This window comes from Protomyctophum parallelum, assembly GCF_964188405.1.
Source record: "Protomyctophum parallelum genome assembly, chromosome: 1".
Taxonomy (NCBI): Eukaryota; Metazoa; Chordata; class Actinopteri; order Myctophiformes; family Myctophidae; genus Protomyctophum; species Protomyctophum parallelum.
The window spans coordinates 40599183-40620487 of record NC_139697.1 but is presented as its reverse complement, the minus strand read 5'-3'; the positions used below and the strand labels follow the sequence as shown (position 1 = coordinate 40620487).

The 21305-nt window shown below is 44.1% G+C and overlaps 1 protein-coding gene across 3 annotated transcripts in view; it reads right to left on the bottom strand.

The window, feature by feature from the left end:
• LOC310865440 (protein MTSS 1-like) overlaps positions 1 to 21305 on the bottom strand; it is a 75651-nt gene that overhangs the window by 26334 nt on the left and 28012 nt on the right. The window lies entirely within an intron of this gene.

The window sequence follows — 21305 nt, the reverse complement described above, 5'->3', positions numbered from 1 at the left end:
CATACTGACAGGTTAGCAAGCTGTTTGTCAGTCTAGCGGGAGCTCCACAGGCACCAGAAGGGGCCAGATGGCTCTCCTCTCTCTCCCCTAGACAGCAGACTCCCTCCTGGGGCATTGTTCACAGGACCTCAGCCTGTCTGCCAAAAGATCCAGGGAGACAACAAGGTACCTCTTGAATAACACAAAGAGGCAATGTGCATACTATTACAGACACACAAGCACACGCACAGACAGTTTAGAAATCTGATTAAGTTACGGAGATAATTGGATAACTTAACCACATGAAGCCTAACGCCTCTATTCCGGGCATCTCATACTAGGCGAATATGTGGCGAAAATAGGTCAACATAAAGTAAAAATAGGTGAACATTCAGCATTAACAGCAGATCCTACAAGCTTGTTGCGACACATTGTGAGCTTGTAGATTAAATATTTTTGGCAAAGATCTTTGGTGTGGAGGGAAAAAGGAGAGTACCAAGTACGGACCACAGTCAACTTTAATATACAATACATGCAGGGTTTAAGTTGTTTATTCAGTAGCTAACCTGTTTAAATGTATAGGAATGGAAGTGGGCCGAATTCAGAACAACAGCAGATTGTGAATCAGGAGTTTATGTACTTTGCTTACTACACTCACAGTACTCTTATCGTGTCATACATATTTTATATTTAGACAAAGACTGAGCTTTTTTCTCCCAAACTAAAGGAGATTGGGCAGTCGATGTACTTTACAATGTATGTACAGATGTATCTGTATTGATTCACATGGTAGGAGAGCTGAGAAGGCAACAGCACAGGGAAGCAGGCGAGTGGGATTCAACTATCAGCTAAAGAGTGTGTGTGGGTCCAGAGAAAGAGACTTACAAATTAATTTAATGTAGCTTAATCCCTACGGAAAAACACATGGTCCTCAGACAAACAACTCTGGACAATATGAATTAAATAAAAGCTGAAAATATATAGTTTTTTTAAATAAATAACCTGAAATAAGGTTGACCCATTAAGGCAGGGTAAGCAACCGTCATGTGCACTGTGTCATTTTAGATTTTAGCAATATCACACACAGTCTCACACACACACACACACACACACACAGTCTCACACACACACACACACACACACACACACACACACACACACACACACACACACACACACACACACACACACACACACACACACACACACACACACACACACACACACACACACACACACACAATATCAATTATATCTCACTTTGGGGGTCCTTGACAGGAGAAGGTTTGAGAACAACTGATTCAGAAGGCACTTGTGGAATCAGCCTCAGGTCTTAAAGGGTTAATGTGGTTAATCTGCTGTAAGCTCCATTAGTTCAGCGGGCAACAAACACAGTCAGATAATAGTTTAGCCCTGGCTGGCCGGGGTTTCCATTGCAGCAGGTTGAATTCATATTTGCCATGTTATTTCCACTTGGCTGAGCCAATATAAAGTACCCTGGTGGATTTCAGCAATCAGCACCCATGGGTCTGGGAGAGATGGGGGTTTAGTCCAATTAATTATTAATACCACTATTCATGTCTGCTCAGTCAACTGTGAACCAGGCAGCCGAAATAAGTGACCGCTGTTTATACACACAGATGTTTGTGCGGTGTGCGCACGCACACACACACACACACACACACACACACACACACACACACACACACACACAAACAGCGTTGCTGCAAAAGACTTGGTAGAATTCACGGATGAAGGAGACGTCGAGACGATGGAGTCGATCTGGGCTCAACGGAAAAATAACAGCAGCAGCAAACAAGGACCTCCGATGGTTCACAATAAGAGCATGTCCAGCAAAGCTGAGGCACGCCAGCCAGGAACACACTGTCCATATTCTGACTCAGCCAACTCTCCCCCCGACGGTCAGGGAATCTCCAGCTTATCTAGAGACCATGCCACTTTGCATCATGGGGTAATAAGCTTTAAACAGTAGAAAGCTACAAATGTTGTGAGCTTGTAGATTGGTTATTTGAGCTATTTCCGGGAGAGACAAAAACATTTATATAAGTATGGAGAATATGGCCCATTTTGTCCATAATAGTCCCGATGATAATACATGACTTATTTTGATTATTGTTGGTCATTTCCTTATGCATATTTCAGTAATAGGCTTTGTGAAGTTATTTTGACATATACCGTATCTGCCCTGTGCAGTTTTTGTTTACAAAGCAACAGAAAGGTAATTTGCGTTCATTTGTTCTATTGTTCAACGCCAAAAACACAATTAAGTCATTAATCCCAATTATTTGTGTGAGACAATTTATCATCAATTAAAATGCCACGATTGTGACAGCCCTAATCTTAGATCAACAACCTCAAAGCACTACAGTGAGTGGACAGTGAATGATGTGGGGCCGCGTGACACCGCTTCAATGGGGTTGAGGGTGACGGAATGGGAGGTATTGTGTTGCAGTAGCATGTTTGGTCAAGTGGTGCTATTGTTAACTGGGATAATAGAGACAGCTCATATTTTATCTGTCTGGAACTATTGTTGAGATGCGCGCGCACATGCACGTGTGTGCGTGCGTGCGTGCATGTGTGTGTATGCATGTTGTCTGGGTCACACACTAGGTGGTGTAACCTATGCCAACTACAAAGATGAAGGGGCCAGGAGGCATGCATGTAGGGCCACAAATGTCAAACTTAGCACATGAAGAGAGATGAGAGGGAGAGAAAGAGAGAGAGAATGGACGGTCTAAACGGAGGGAGATGCAGACATGCGGGGCCAGAGAGGAGAGAAATTCAAACCTAACATGATGCAAGGTTACCATGGAGACAGCTGCCGTCAAAATGTCTTTCTCTGTTCCCTCGCTTTATCTCTCCCTTTCTCTCTCTCTCCGTTCTCTCTCTCTCTCTCTCTATCTCTCTCTCTATTTCCCCTGTCTTCATTCCTTCGTTTCCACTCTTTAATCCCTCGCCTTCTCTCTATATTTTCATCCCCTTGCTTCCGCTCCCTACGCATTTGACTCTTACTTTATTTTTTATTTCTCTTTCTTCATTACCTCGCTTCCGCTCTCTCTCCCCATTTCGCCTCTCTCCTTATGAATCCTTCCTGCTCGCCCTCTTTCCCCCCCCCCCCCCCCATCTCTGTCGAGATACATGTGGTGAACTTGTAGATCTGCTATTTTTTCTTTGCTGATATTGTTTAAAGATTCTTTCTAATGACATGCCCTAAACAGAGACACGGTTTTAAGTGGTTATATATATATATATATATATATACATATATACACACACCCACACAGTATATGGCTTTTTCAGCCTTTATTTGATAGTTAGTGCCCCCACCTGTGACTGTCTTGTTGCCCCTCACCCTCCTTCCTCCACCCAGCCCCACCTGTCTTGTTGCCCCTCACCCTCCTTCCTCCACCCAGCCCCACCTGTCTTGTTGCCCCTCACCCTCCTTCCTCCAGGCCTCCCTTCGTAGCCTCCTTCTCTCCATCTCTATCCAGCCTCCAGACCCCCCCCCCCCCCCCCCCCCCCAAAAAAAAAAAAAACCCCATCAATAAATAAGACATAGCAGCTGGACAGAATATCTGGTCTCCCCTGGAAGCCATACAGCAGGGTGTGTGTGTGTGTGTGTGTGTGTGTGTACAGTGCATGAATATGTAAATACAGTACAGTACAGTGTGGAATACTGTTCATGCATGTATTGTGTGTGCGTATATACACACACACACACACACAGGTGGACAGAGTACTCGACCAGAGTACTTGAGTAAGAGTACAAATCACACACACACACACACACACACCCTGACATGCGTATATATACTAGTCGAGTATGTACTGTGTGTGTGAGGTTGCATTTTGTTTATGGATTGATAGTTGATACTATGTGGGACAGAGTGGGGGACATGGATGTTTTGTGTGTGTGCACTCTGTGTGTACTGTACATACAGTATGAGTGTGTACTGTGCGAATGTGTACTATGTGCGTGTGTGTGTCTGTGTGTACTGTGAGTGTGCACGTCTGTGTGTGTGTGTGTGTGTGTGTGTGTGTGTGTGTGTGTGTGTGTGTGTGTGTATGCGTGCGAGCCGCACGCCTCGGGTGGGGTAGAGAGCACTGCATTGCACCATTAGCACCTCCCTCTCTCCTCTCTTTCTCACCCTTCCTCTCACGTACTTACTTCTCTCCCCTCTTCCCTTCCGCTCATAGTCTTCCTCTCTGGTCTTTTCACTTTTCCACCACATGTCACGTTCCGTCGTCTAGCCCTGCACTCCATTACGTACAAGTAACGACAACCACCACAACCTTTAACTAATAATGTGTTACATCATGTGTCACCAACGAGCCAGCAACCTTTTAGCAACAGACATACAGTAAACTCTGAATAACGTACCACATACTATACCCCCATCTCAAAATATTTTGTTCCGGGGCCGCCCAGAAGCAAAGATTTCAGTTAAAAATGTATTATGGTATTCAACAAATATAAAATGTAATCTAAAATCCCACAGATGCTTTGCCAGCTTTAATGAGTTAAGTGCACCGACGGCTGTACGTCCTTCAGGAAGACACTGTACCTCTGGTGGCTTAGTCACAGAAGTCCATCTACAACATGGTCAGCATGGTGTCGTGCGCAAAAATAGCCGATCTTCGAGCCGTGGATTGGCATTTTTTGCCGTGACACCGCCATGCAAACTATACAGAGCTCAGACGTAAAGGATGTGCAGCACGTGCTTTGCCTTTTCTTTTTCCCCCACGACATCTCCCGTTTTCCCCTTTCATCCCGAGCAATCTTTTCTTTTCTCTTTTCTCTCGTTCCCTTTCCATTTGTGCTCATTCACTCTATACCGCACCTCGTCTCTTCACAGATCGTCCCGTTCTACCACTTTTCTCATCACAAATTCTCCTCACTCATCCTCTCTCTCTCTCTCCCTCTCTCCCTCTGCTCACAGCACGTCTGCTCTCTTCTCACGCTCTCTTCCAGGTGTCATCTCTTCTTTTCTCACCTCCCCTCCCCTCCCCTCTTCTCATCCCTTGCCTTCTCTCTCACTCAAGGTTCTTTTTTTAGCTTTGTCCCCCTGTTCTCCTCCTCATCTCTCTCCTCTTCTCCTCTGTTCTCCTCGGGGAACAAAAAGGGATTACGACCGCATGTCGATCAAGGCCAAATCACCGCTGGTCAGAGGGCCCTGCCGAGGGCTCTACACCCGTGATTATATCAAGCTCCTGGTTACACCTCACAGACACACATGCAGTGTGAAAGCTGTCTGTTTCACAAGGCTGCCGTTTGTGTTAGCGCCTTACCTGTGCCAAGAGACGGCTTTCCATAATTGAAATCCAGCCTAACATGTAGAGTATAATCTCTGTAGGGCGATACATTTCATATTTCTTTATGTTAAAAAGTTAAAAGTAGCAAATGTAGCATCACATGTTGTGAGCTTGTAGATCTGCTAATTTTGAAATTGTCTAAAGATGCACAAAATGGGGGATAACCAGGTTGAAAAAGTGGTCAATCTGTGTTTGTTTGTTTCTTCTACCAATGAAAATGATTAACAAGAGCTTGTGACTAATCAAGAACTACAATGGAACACAGGCTCCCTTTTCCATTTCCTGAAGAGTAACGGTTCTGCACATACTGCACGTAGGACAAGCTACGTACAAGGTTTCCATCTGACAGCGACATTATGTATCGCAGGTAAATATAAGTAAGTAGATCGGAGAGGAGAGGCTTATTGTCGGTATGAGCCAGAGTGCAGGAGTCTATCCCCATTTCACAGTGCGCTAGACCCCTGGGAGATAGATTGCTGAGGTGGAGCGCAACACCTACACTACCATCAGCTCCCAGTACTTACCACACGACCTACCGCACCCAAGCCGTGCTACTCCTAGGCTGAGTTGGTGGTGCCCGGGATGGAACCCATAATGATGACCTTGTGGTCGAAGGTGAGCTATATTCTGGACCAAAGTGACAGCGGAAGAAAGGAGTCAAGCAGGAGGTTCTTAGTCGACGGAATCCTGCCAGTTTTATTGAACAGAGTTCTCTCAGTACAAGGCGCCACGGGCAGAAAGCCCCGTGGTATTATGGAGTCACATCGCAGCAGATCTCAATGTAAACACAACATGGTGAACACAACATTACAGTTTATACTAACTTCTGAGTCTTGAGGCCTCCCCAAATGGGACAGTCTAGTAAACTTTATAGCCAATCAGATTGCTTCTACTCACAGGATGTTCCGGTGAGCGGAGGATTGACTCATGTAACTATATGTTTTACCAATAGGACAAACGAAATACCTGTACTATATGAAGTATGCAGAACATTGTTTAACACATGTGATGAAAAAGGTAGAATGTATTCTTAACTCTAAATGATTAAGCACAAGATACATTTTAGTCGCATGTCGATTCTGAAAGAGAGCAGAGAGCCCTGCAGTTGAGATAAATGACCAAGACAAGGAGCTGCACCCGAACCCCTAGGGTGCTCGACAGCATCCAGACCAAAGACTTCGTTTTTACATCCTAATGGTAAATAACTCTTACTGCTCTAAGTACGTTACTACAGCCAAACAGTATTGCACTTCATACAGCTGTCTCAACTTACACCTCCTTTGTGTCAGTCGATATACTGTACCATAACTGAGAATAGGCCGACTGATATGTACATGTGTCCATATCAGATCCATCAAACGCAAAACTGCTCTACCGACTAAGCTATCCGGACACTACAGTATATAACTGCAAAAACCAGACTGCCAATTCTGAAAGTGTACAATCCCGATTTTATTTTCATACTGTACCACTGATGCGGACTGCAACGGTTTCCATCCAATGTCACGATTATGATCTCTTACTTACTTGCTCAAATAATCGCGATTAATGATTTGATTGTTTCTGTAGTAGTAAACTAAAGGTGCACTGCAGGGCAGATACGACAAATAATTTACATATTCAATAACTTAAAAAAAAAAAACATTGATAGTAGAAATAACAGATCAACAAGCTTGTAGATCTGCTATTTCCACGATTTTTAAAAATGTTTGAAAATATCAGAACATTTCTCAACATGGAAACGATCGTGACGATTATGCAAAGAATGATTGCGATTATCTAAAATAATATGAATTATGTAATTGCCTAATAGATCCATGTATAGTACTATATGCATCCATCTAATCTGTCTACCTGTTATGTCGCCCCTCCCCCACCCACTGTCCACACCACACTGTCCAGTAAATGTCAATGGAGCTTTAATGACCATCAGGATAATTGCTTAGTTTAATGATCTTGCAGTAAAAACACCCAGGGCTGATCTCTCTCATGATCTCTGCAGTCAAATAGATGATAGTTATAAAACTGTCTTTTCTTTAACTTGAACCCTAGCGTCCATATTTTGGGCAGGTAGTTAGGTAAACATTCTGTGAAAATAGCCAATATACAAGCTTTAGATCAGCTATTTTTGTGATTTGGTGCAGAGGAGGGACCCCTGGAGGACCCCGGCCAAGTATACAGTATGTTTGTTAAATTTTACAGTTATTTGGGTAAATGATTATTATTTACTTTACTGTAGTAATGTTTTAAATGTGAATTATTGGACTGGCTATATTATAATGTTGTTGTGTGATGCTGCATTGTACCAGAGTTACATTTTGTATCACTCTGAAAAATAAATAAACATTTGAATTACCAAAAAAGTGAACAACTGTAATTAACTTTCTTACACTGCACTCGTGATGCAGTGAAGAAGTACAAGTCAGCCATAACTGTCCCCCGAGTCATTTTGGGTTGACAGTCAGCCAACACACAGACATGTCGATGCTTGGAGACCACAGGAGAATGAAGATGACGAGGAAATGGTATAGCAGCAGCAGATCCGCGAGCAGATTTGGGATATATGCAGTGTGATTCACAACTTCATATTTATTCACACAAGTACAAGATTGTCAGTTTTTACATTCCTATCTACTGTATTATCAGTGATCCACTCCCATTACCACCGTGGGAAAATAGCCTACAACCAGTACGGCCCGCTGCCTTTCCCATCATTAATGTCTGCCTGGACAATAAGAGAGTGCCCGAATCCTGGAAAGGAGCCATGATTCACCGTATCCCAAAAAAAGACAATGTACCTGATGATCCATCTACATGGAGAGACATTTCCCTCCTCCCCACCATCTATAAAGTGTTCATGAAATGTATCCTGTCTCGTGTGCTTCCCTGGCTGACAGACAATGGCATCTTGTCACCTAAGCAGAAAGCATACATAAATAGACAGGGGATGAATGAACATGTTTTCTGTCTTAAAACTGGGATCGATGATTTTACATGAATCCTGTAAATTATACTCTGTATTCCTGGATTTTCGTGATGCTTTTGGTTCTCTGACCCATAATGCAATGATTAATGCCTTAGAATCAATACATCTACCTGCAGGTATTTATTGACATTATTAGGGATGTGTATGAAACATCATTCATACAAGTCATCTGTGGGAAACAGCTGACAGACCCAATACCTCTCCAAGTAGGCATTTAAACAGGCTGCCCATGTAGTGCCATTAACTTTGTTCTTGCCATCAATGGGTGGATTAAGTGGTTGTGTGACTGTGCCCCACCCAATGTGCTGTCCCCAAACCCTGTCCAGGGTTATGCGGACGACGTACAGTTAGCCTCTCGGGAAGAGAGTGTTATTAAAAACATGCTCGCTAGAACAGATAGATTTCTGGACTGGTCTAGAGGCAAAACACACTAAGTGTGCTGTTCTCTACCAGAGGCGTAGTGGTGGCAACCGCTGGTATAAGTCTAAGGCTGACAAAACCCCTGAGTTCACCATCAACTCACAGCCCATATGTGTGTATGACCTACATGAGTCATACAACTACCTAGGGCATAGATTTAATATTGCAGGGGAATGGAAAGAACAGGTTGAGTACATTACATCTGAGTTTACAGCTAGGCTGAACCTGATTGACGCTTCACCATTACCACTGCTGATGAAGTTGGAGGTTGCCCTGACTAGAGGTTGCCTCTTCTCCAACGTTCATCTGGCATGTGAAACACTTAGTGATCTAAATGACAGTGTAGTTCACTTTGTGAGGAAGTGGTTCGGGCTCAACACCCACACCACCAGAGACATTATTTTCCAGTCCAAACAGGACGGTGGGTTTGGCGTGCCGAACGTGGAGTGGATCTATAACGCCACAAGGCTGGCTCACTTGATGAACATGCTAAACAGTGATGACACGACTGTCAGGGAACTTGCTATAGATCTTCTCTGTTTCTAGATATGAAACGGCGTAAAGTGCCCCTGGCAGCAGAGGGCGAGCCAAGTTTCCTGGGGTTTAGAAGAAAGCCCAACCTTAAAATGGACTCACATGCTACTGGGTTTGGGGTGTCGTCAGATTGGCCTGACCTCAATGACCTCTGTGTGAGAACTGGAGTATCTCTGTGCTGGGTTCGACCTGACTCTGAATCTGTAGAAGTTTCTGAGGACATTATTACCAACTGTTCGATCTCAGTAAGGAGTACTGTATACTGTAATTGATACGGAACACCATGTATCACCAGTCAATGCACGGAGGTACCTTATAATGCTACAACAGCAAAAACAACAACAACACTGGACTGGTTTAAAACTACAGGGGAAGCTAGCTTGCCTTCCCGATGCAGACCACACCGTATCTCATACAATATTCAAGAATTATGTCGATGAGGACATAGTCACCTTTACAGTCAAAGCCAGATTACAGGTCCTCCCAACCAGACTCAATCTCTCTCTGTGGTAAACTAACACGTTTCCTCCTCATTGTCTGCACCATGACCACACTCCAGTTACAGAAACACTGTCACATATTCTTAATGGCTGCTATGTATATAAGGGAATGTACATTGCTAGGCACGACAGAATTGTTGACCTATTAGCTAAGGACATAAGTTCATATGTTTCATCATCTGCCAAAATGTATAAGCACTCACGTGTCTCAACTGCCATGTTCATGCACAATAATGAAAATGATGCTTTTTCAGATGTCACAGCTAATACACCAGATATTGTTGTTGATGAGGACAGTAGAGAAGTGACCATTTTGGAAGTGGCATGTACATTTGACCACAGTATGGAAGAGGCATTCCTTACCAAGGTGCTTAAGTACCAGCGTCTTAAGGATGCTATTATACAGCTTGAATACAGATGTAAACTACTTGTGTTCATATTTGGAAGCCTCGGTAATGTCCACAAATCAGTCGTGAGGGGCCTGCAGATTGCAGGCATGCCCAAGCCGAGAGCTAAGGCATCGGCAAAATTCTGTTCAGTGTCTGCAATAATTGGCAGTCGCCATATATGGAGAAGGCGATGCTTTCTGTACCCGTGATCTGTATCTGAAGCACTTGTTGTAGAGTTTTCTCAAGTTTGCGCATCCACTATTGTTTGTGTTCAAGAATTTTCTTGTAAAATGTGAATACAAATAAAGATGTTAAATGTGTGTGTGTGTGTGTGTGTGTGTGTGTGTGTGTGTGTGTGCGTGTGTGTGTGCGTGTGCGTGTGTGTGCGCGTGTGTGTGTGTGGATTCAAGTTCTCAGTCAGCATGACTGATCTCAGTCATTTGGAGTCTACAGAAGCCAGCATGTCTTCTATGGAAGCGTGTCATAGTCGGCTGCGACACATTGAGCGATAGGCGTGTAGATAAGATATTTTCACGTATTATTTTAAGATTAAAGCATTTGAAGTGGTCAAACTAGCAATATGTTCAGAAAAATTGTCTATATTATAGATATTTCATATAAAATAAAAGGTTAAAGCCTCAATCTGTGAGGTCTACAAACTCACAAGACATTCTTTAATCCATGAGGTCTACAAGCTCACAAGGCATTCTTTAATCCATGAGGTCTACATTAAGCTCACAAGGCATTCTTTACTCCATGAGGTCTACATTAAGCTCACAAGGCATTATTTAATCCATGAGGTCTATATTAAGCTCACAAGGCATTATTTAATCCATGAGGTCTACAAACTCACAAGGCATTCTTTAATCCATGAGGTCTACATTAAGCTCACAAGGCATTCTTTACTCCATGAGGTCTACATTAAGCTCACAAGGCATTATTTAATCCATGAGGTCTACATTAAGCTCACAAGGCATTCTTTAATCCATGAGGTCTATATTAAGCTCACAAGGCATTATTTAATCCATGAGGTCTACAAACTCACAAGGCATTCTTTAATCCATGAGGTCTACAAACTCACAGGGCATTCTTTAATCCATGAGGTCTACAAACTCACAAGGCATTCTTTAATCCATGAGGTCTACAAACTCACAGGGCATTCTTTAATCCATGAGGTCTACAAACTCACAAGGCAAGATCAGCCATTTTCCGTCAGGATATTAAGGTGTAGAGGGAAAGGTGGTGGGTTAAGAATTCAGAATCTCAACAAAAGTCACCGTCCACCGTCCAGTACACAGAACAGTTTAGAAGATAGTCAACTACAAATTAATTGATAGATGGAGTAAAACTAGGTTGAGTTTCAACAGTGACCAGAGTCATGGCCAATCAATTTGATGCTGGCCTATTCAGCTGATTGACCCACCAATGGACGTCACACGGCTTGCTTGTGTGTGTGCCTGTTATTTGAACTACAGATCATGTGATCGCGTGATGGGCTGCTGCATGCGTGTGTGTGTGTGCATGTGCGTGTGTGTGTGTGTGTGTAGAACACAATAGGCAATAGAACACACACACACACCAGCAGATACACACAGGTATGTGTCTGTGTGTACAGTATGTTGAGACCCATTTGAGTCAATCCACTGGGACACACCAGTTCTACTGTACTGTATGTGTCCCTAACCCAGTTAGCTACACTGTCCTGAACACATCTCCACCACTGCCTGTGGTTGAGACAGTGAAATAGAATGTGGCCTTTGAGTTCATCTACAGCAGCGCACGCACACACACACACACACACACACACACACACACACACACACACACACACACACACACACACACACACACACACACACACACACACACACACACACACACACACACACACACACACACACACACACGTCAGCTTGCAGTTTCAAAGTGGTCAAATTATGGGACTCATCCTTCATCCTATTCTTTTAAAAACTCATGCATTTCTTTGTTTTTAATTAGATCAATGTTAAATCTTTTAATGAAACTTAAACTTAAATTTAAAAAAAAATCTCGCTTTGTGGGACGTCAGATCATGAATGTCCATGAACCTAAAAGAATTAACAAGATTGGAGCTAGACGTTTCCCTCCTCTCTTTCTGGGTGTGGGGTATTAACGCTGAATGATGAATCCCACAGCCATCTCGTGCCTGGCTAGTGGCTACTAGCGGCTAGAATGTAGGTGACCTGGAATACGTTCGCAGTGCAGACAGATATAGTCCAGAGACTCCAGACAAAGACCGCGCTTGCGAGACGCACCAGTAGCAACGCTAGGTTAAACCATAACCCTAATTCAACCCTGCATGTCCTCTCCCTGCATTGGCAGCCTACAATAACTACACAATATCCCAGTCGCAACGCCGCGGGCGAGCGACTGCAGACGACCATGGCATGAGTAAGTGGAGCACATCAAGACGGAGACGGAGAGAGACGCACACAGACACCCACTAATAGGACAGATTATGGGACAGCCAGGAAGTCATTGTCCTTTAGTATTAGCCTGCACTGGTATTACAGTTATTGCAAGGCTTGAGTGCATAGCTGCAGGGAGTGGAGTATTGGGTCTTCTGAGAATTGGAGCGGAATAGTTCAAGCCTGATTTATATACCGTCCAGAAATAACAGATCTACAAGTATAGCTTTGTTGATCCGCTATTTTTGGTGCTCGACGCTGGTGTGGAACTAAGTATAAATCTAGAGAGAAATATGACATACAGGTCATGAGCTGAATTTGAGCTTGTGCCGAGTATGTGGTATGTACCGTGGTTTAAGCTGTGAGTACATGCTACGTTCCAAATAGAACATAAGCATGTTCTGTTTCATAACATCAAATAGGACAGTGTTTGGAATGTTCTGTTGTGATGTATTTTTGCCAGATTCACACATTTCATTGTGATGTGACACACATGTGCTGTTATGAGGTTGTACGATCTCCAGGAAAAGTCAAACTTTTGTTGAACAAAGTTCTCGCACGATGTCGCCGTGGCGTCGTGTGTAAGGAAAACTCCTGCACCGTCTGATTGGCTGAGAAGGAGGTGGCCTCATCCAATTAGGTGATCGACAGTGTAAAGGAAGGGCTGCATAGTGTTGCCTGGCGGTTGCATCAGTCTTGCCTCTCGCTCGCCACTTATAGCCAAGGTCACTACCACCTCCATACATCTCACATGTCAACATACAGGCAGAAGAGACACTAAGATGAGACACCGAGGTACAAGAAAATTATCAGAAATGTCACAAAGGCTGGAGTGACAAGAGTTGCTGGAGACAAAACTAGTTCCATTTCAAATGGCGGGACAGATAGATGGGGCATGACGTGATGTAACCATTTTTAACATTTAGTTTGACCCTCTTATACACATTGACTGCATTACCGGTGACTATTCAGGTCAGGGTCTTGCTCAAGGCCATTTTTGCACACTTCGCTGTGGAAGGACACGTTGGCTCATGGCTGTTGCTATAGGACTGCACCTGTGGCCTTTGCCTTATGGGAAGGTGTCGAGCCACTGAGCCGTTGTCCCAATTTATAATTACATCAAGGCGTTTTAGCTGACAGTCCCATCAAGAGCAACCGACAAAGACTGAAGAGTAGACTTACATTTCTTTTTACTAGCATTGTGGTCGACATTCTTTAGAAGTGAGCAAGCATGGCTCATTCCATAATTCACTCCATGGTTCACTCCATATAGTTCAATCCATGGTTCATGTGATACTGTCCAAGTGGCCACGCACACAGTACTGTCCAAGTGACCACTCACACAGTACTGTCCAAGTGACCACTCACACAGTACTGTCCAAGTGACCACTCACACAGTACTGTCCAAGTGACCACTCACACAGTACTGTCCAAGTGACCACTGACACAGTACTGTCCAAGTGACCACTCACACAGTACTAAGCCATGAAAGTCACCAGTTGAAAAGACCATTAAGCCTGGCCACGACATATTTCAAAGAGTGAAGGGGGGGGCATCAAAAGTAGCGGAGCCAGCATTCCATGCAGAGTCTTCAGAGATGAAGTTGGGGGTTGTGGGGGAGGGCAGTCTTAGAATGCCACGAGCAGGACGTGGGTTCAGTTTTAGGATTCCACATGTGGGGCAGAGTCTTAGGATAGTCTCTGTAGGGGTGAGGTGAGGGGGGGGGGGGGGGGCACGTTCTTGGGATGACTTCTGTCGGGGTTAATGTGTGGGTGGTTGGGAGCACACAGGCCTGGGATAGTCCCTTTAGGGATTGGGGGGGGGGGGGGGGGGACACTCCTAAGATGCCTCTGGGATTCTTTAAATAGGGGCGCCAGGAATGTCTCCACTCCCTTCATACTTAACCCAGTTTACACACACACACACACACACACACACACACACACACACACACACACACACACACGTATGTTCACATGCACACATCAACCTAAACATAAGCACGCAAGACACACATAGGCACAGTGATACGGACCACCCCCACCCAAACACACACCATCAAATGCTATCCTATTAGCGACTGTACCCATTAGCCTGGTAGGCACTAGGCAGGCTAGGCAGGGCTGAAACCTGTCCATCATCCTAACAGAGCAGACAGCTGCTCTGCTGTCAGATGCTTGCCGTTTCTGACCTCAGCTCTCTTTCTACACTGGGCTCTGCCGATGGAATGCAGCGGGGGTTATGGGATTGTGAACATTTTGAATTATTTAAACACATGCACACTCACACACTGAGCTATCCCGTCTGTTTTTTGGTCCCAGAATGAAAACATGAAAGCGTATTACATTCAACTGTGTGGAATGATCGTACGTTGAGCTGTGACAGCTGTCCAAACATAACGTGGCACCATAGACAGACGAACAGGGCTAGCATGGCATAGAGCCATAGAGAGACACCGAGAGAGAGAGAGAGAGAGAGAGAGAACGACAGAACAGAGTCAGAGAGACAGACAGAGACGAGCGAGAGAAAATGACAGAGAGATTGACAGAGATAGTCAGAGTGCGAGAGAGAAGGCCTAACCTCTCAGACCTACAGTATTGGTATAACAGACAGCTCAATTACTTGCAGAGACACAACTGGACTAAGGCCGCACACGCACACGCACACACACACACGCACACAGCCTGGCTAGGGGAGGCTGACGAAAGGCGATGGGACTACATCCACTGCAGTAAACACTTAGTATCACCCTTCAGGAATGAACATTGCAGGAGTGAGGATCCAGTGGTTCATTCTGATGGTGACATGCTACACCAGTACTATAAAACAGACCATGTCATCATCATGGCTACCGTCTAGCAGTGCTACTGTACAGTAAGCAGCATTGAAAGCGTTGTCTCTTCTCTACGGCACTATAGAAGAGAGCAGAGGGTTCTGTGGCTCCCGTTTCAAACTAAGTGAGGTGAACTCTTGGTTGCTTTACATGCTGCGCTAGCCAATAGAAGGACACATCGTCGGTGTCTGAGGTTAGGTATGGGGGTTGGGCAGTATGGGGGTTGAAGGAGTATGTGAGTGGGGGGTATGGAGTTGACGTTGACGGCTACTTGGCTAGACTTTAGCCCTCAACTGTATGGGTAAGTAATGTGGCCGGTTCTGATTTCTGTCAGGTTGCATTTCCCACATTATTGTTGACCGATTTGATCCCTCAAATTAATTGAATGACTTGACAAAAGGAAGGGATGCCCATAATTCACACACCTCCCTCCCTATAGGAAACTTGTGGATAGTGGAGAGTGACAGGAATCGGGAGGAGAGACAGGGAGTGACACACTTCAAAGGCCGGCAGGCCCGGGAACCGAACCTGTGACTTGCTGTCAGGCTGCTTTAGAGCCTATATGTGGCATGCGCCTGGACCACTAGGCCATCGGCACCCAGGAGACAACATTCCTCAAACCGCAAGATAGTTTATCAGACAATTGTAATTAGAACATTTTACCCGACCTCCAACTGCGGATTCATTAAAATTCTATCTTATCTTGTTGTATATCTTATCTTCATTTATCTTATCTAAATAACGTCCAGTTAGACCAAAAGCCCTTCATCGAATGTCAGCCAGTGGAGCCTCCTTGCCAAAAAAAGCGCTTCGGCAGCGCTTCTTATGAACTCAATGACTCAGTGGGACAAAGTAAGAGGTCCCTTTCTTTTATATGACCTATTTGAGTTGTTGCTGCTGGCCTTGTGAGTGAAACCAATGCTCTTATTTCACCACTAATCTGCACACTGAAACTGTTGGCAAGCTGTCTACGTACACTCACTGCCCTCCCTATGCTCTGCGATGGTCTCTGTCCTGTGTGTGAGTGTGTGTGTGTGACTGTGTGTGTGTGTGTGTGTGTGTGTGTGTGTGTGTGTGTGTGTGTGTGTGTGTGTGTGTGTGTGTGTGTGTGTCTGAAAGCGTGCGTGTGCGTGCATGCGCGCACGGCTGCAAGCACTAGTATTGCTATACTTGCAAGGGCCAAGTGTCCCGACAAGTATAGCACAACTTGAGAAGCAGACACCATAAGGGCAATTTTCCTGGCGGTTTTATGGTGAAATAAGATATATAGAGCTAGGCTTATAATTAGGAAAAGATTCAGGTTGCGGTTATAGTGTCAGGATTAAGCATTTAGAAGTTTGGTTTAGGATCTGGGGTTATAGTTATGAGAAATAGCAGATCTAGCAGATGTACAAACGCACAATGCATCACAATTTACAACTCGATGCGCGTTGTGAGATTATATCCTTTATATGTAATATGCTGTACACATGTCCTTTTTTATCCTTATAAAGGGTTTTCTTTGCCAAGAAAAACTGGAAAACGTATTGAATAAAATAATTAATAAATAAAAAACGTTATGGCTTTTTTGACAGACCACCGGCCCACCAAAGCAGCAGCCAGGAATGCATCATTTTTCAAAATTAAGATGGCCAGGACACACACCACTGGCGCCTGGTTTGCAACATTGGCCCTGATAAAACTCTCTCTGTCTGCAGGCACCCATTTTCACATCCAATCCCACCAGGAATACACCCAATTAAGACCACCTGGCAAGTGTCATAAAGGGACATCGTTGTCACTTCCTGGCAAGTTTCAGAAAGAGAGATCATACGACAGGAAATAGTAAAAGAACACAACAGCAATCAGCTGGTTGGAAGAAGAGTGGCTGCACGGTTGGTGCAGAGACTGCAGACATGAAGATGAGGAAATAACTTCTAAACTAGGCTTTCATACATTTTCCAAAAAAAATGTCTGGTTACACTGGTTGACAAGTGATACAGTCGGAAGGTCAAAATTAAATTTCTCCCCTGAGCAAGCAAGCATGCAAGTTCAAATAGCTCAGTGGTAAAAAAAAAAGAAAAGCACTTGCTGGGGAACCTACATTATTTTTGAATCTCAAATAGGACAGGAGAGTTGCAGTGTGCAGCTAAGTGAATAATTGTAGCTGTAATTGTGGCCAGGAGATAGCAAGAGGAGGACATAAACAGCACAACCAGAAAGTACAGTAGGCTAACCAAAAACAAAGCTGCGCTACAGCGGTGGTCTTCAATGTTTTTCAGGCCAAGGGCCCCCTAGCTGGGAGAGGTGAAGCAGGGACCCCAACTACATATTGCATTAAATGATGCAAGTAAACTTTTTCCTATATCATTTCATAGATTGTCTTAGAGCACTATGATCATCGGTGCACGTTGGATTCATCTTAACCCATTCTGACCTGAGATCAGATTCATAACGAGGTTTCCAATGGACACACACTGGTCTGATTAACCCATTCTGACCTGAGATCAGATTCTAAAAAATGTCAGTCGTTCTTCGGATTTTTCAAAAAATAGCAGACCTACAAGCTCGTAGCGCGCCACTCGGTGGCGCGCTATGAGCTTGTAGATCTGCTATTTTTCAATAGCTAAAGCACGACATGATGCCGACACCAAAATGGGTCCCCGTTCAGAATGGGTTAAAGGGGAATTTCTTCGTAAAAGATGTGGCGGCTCCCCGAGGGGGCACGGACCCCCTGTTGAAGACCCCCTGCCATACATTATATAGAGGCATAGTATAGGCAGCCTACTTCCAAATTATAAGGGATTGTGACACGGTGGTGAGTGACAGGAAAGATGAGATGCAACCACAGTCAAAGTCAAGAAAGTCAACGTGGTACAGTACAGCGGGAGGGGAGGGAGTGCCCCCATGCACGGCAACGTCCTGAGTGTTCATATATAACCGCCCCGGTTCCATCTTGAAACCCTTTTCCGGACGGTGTGATTACAGCTGAGGTCATCACACAGTACAGTGTATTGGTTGACAAACATTCTGAATTGTCCTGTACTGTACTGTACTGTACTACTCCACCAGTACACTATGGTGTTGACAGTCAATAATTAGTGAGCAGAGGGTTCAAAATTAGAGACCGTACATTCAGGGAGGAGGGGGGGGGGGGCATGTTTCTCATGAAAAGACAGCCTACAGATCATGTACTGTACTAGTGGTTCACTGTGGCTGGCAGAAGAATCATCCTTGTATATATTTATCAACTCTGCAATGTGTTACTGTGTTAATGTGTTATTCTACAGCTTGTGTGTGTGTGTGTGTGTGTGTGTGTGTGTGTGTGTGTGTGTGTGTGTGTGTGTGTGTGTGTGTGTGTGTGTGCATCAACATAGCCATGATGAGATGACCCACATAGTATTTGTAATGTCTCACAAACAAGTCAAAGAAGAGAGAGAAAGAAACATAGAAATAGAGAGGGTTGGATATAAAGAGAGAGAGAGAGAGCGAGACAGAGGGGGGAGAGAAGAGAAATAAGCAATAAAAGTAGAATACAGCTCGTTGCTGTCAGACATGAACCTCGTATCTCCATATGTAAAGTTTTTATATTTTTATTTATGTGAATTCTACTTGATCATACGAGATAGTCACACAACATAATCGATATACAACCTCCCAACAGATCAGCTTTTTTGTTTCACAATCTCAAATAAAATAAAAATTGAATGGTTTTGGACATACAGGTTTCCATCCAACAGTGACGACCTGTTTGTTTTTTGTGTTTTGGTTGGGATACAGCTAGAGCATCAACACAGTGAACACACCTGGGTGGCACATAGGGAAAGACACACTGTGTGTGTGTGTGTGTGTGTGTGTGTGTGTGTGTGTGTGTGTGTGTGTGTGTGTGTGTGTGTGTGTGTGTGTGTGCGTGTGTAACACACACAGACACACACGTGCTTTCCTCAAACCCTATTTGGGCAGCTCACGGCGTCTCTTTGCCAAGTCAAATACTTTGATCCTCCCATAGCCAGATATCCACAGATGCAGTTGCTAGCCAGCGTGCGCACGCACGCACGCACGCACGCACACGCACACGATGCTCACGGAGGCAAATACTCTAGATGTTTCTTGCTGGTCTAAAGTTTATAACACTGTTGTGTTAGTAGTAGTAGTAGTCCATCAACATACTGTACTGCACACCAGAACAACATCCTGAGTGTTGGTTTAACTATAAGTGGACCCATGAGGACCCAGAGTTAATCCAACACTGAGGATTTCACTGTTCAGCAGCACATTACAATGGCACCCCATAGAGGCTGCAAACGACCGCAAGCTCCCCCTCTCTGAACCGCCTGTTATGGTCATTCCATAGAACTACAGACAGCCAAGTCTATCTGTTTGGATTAGATAGAACATGCGCACAAGCACAAGCACACGCACACGCACACGCACACGCACACACACACACACAAAATAAGTGTTTAAAATGTCCTGGCCCAGTATTAGTATTCCTATGAACTCACATTATACCATAAATGGTGATAGACAATATAAAAAATATGTGCACTAATCCCTGACTTTCTAAAGCCAGAAATAGACATTTTTTTCTCAATGATAATCACTGTGCCCTGCTGTTGCCTGGCAGTGTGTTGAGAGAGTGCACTCACCTTTGAATCACAAGGTTCTGGCTTTGATCCCGAGCAGCGCCAGAGTAGCACTACCAGGGGAACCAAGTTGTGGTAGTAAGTACAGTACTAGGAGCTGATGGTAGGTGTTGAACACCCCAGCAATCCATCTCCAAGGGGTCTACTCTACTGTACCCTCATTGACACCCTCTTTCTTGGCCAATAGCGACAACAAGCCACCATTTACTTGTACGTAGTGTGGTGAGGTAGTGTATGGACGTATGGTTAGAATTATGCAGTTCTTCAACTGGCATGCTGAGCTGGTGTTTTGGTATAACCAGTCGCTCAGGGCTTTTAAGGAAATGTTAAGTCCCCGTATCTAATATCAACACTGAATGTCATTTACTGTAAATTCAGATATGTGGGAGAAAGAACGGTGCATGAAAAAGCAACACACACACACACACACACACACACACACACACACACAGTCACACACACACACACACACACACACACACACACACACACACACACACACACACACACACACACACACACACAGCTGTAAAGGTAGATAGCATAATAAGCATCTTTCCCTTGTACCACCCAAGTTGGCTGCTGTGTTTTGTTTCAACCTGCATCAGGTGAATAACCAAGTTATCTCCTAGCACCGCACGCACACAGCTGGCAATCTGGGAAGTTAAACGTACTTTACTGCAGCAGCACTACATTTGAAGCTAGTTATTCCATAGACTCAGAGAACCAGGTTCTATTCCGTTTTGAACCATTTACTTCAATAAAAAGGGTTCTTTATTAAAAAAACATCCATGACAGATGTGCAGTGGCCAATTGGAAAAACATATATTAGTTAATTAAAATAAAAACGAAACTGATATGATACTGTAGTTGTGCAGCAATGGGCATTTAAGAGCACAAAGTCAAATATCTAAAAGAAGTAAGACAAATTACAACTACAGTAGAGTAGATCATCAGAATTGTCTGCATCACAATGATCATTAAACCTTGAAGTCATGTGTCTCTGATTTTAGTACAGTAGTTACTCACACTGTCGTACTCATACACCGAGTTGGCAGAAAACCAAAGGTGAACCCTCTACTGACCATCGAGATCCCCGGGTGCACAATTATAGTTACTGTTACATCTACTGTATATGTGTATATATATATATATATATATATATATATATATATACATACAGTATATTTTGTGAAAAGACAAAATATAACCAAGCAAAGGAAAGTGTATCATTTAAGCCATAAACCAAAGGTTGTAC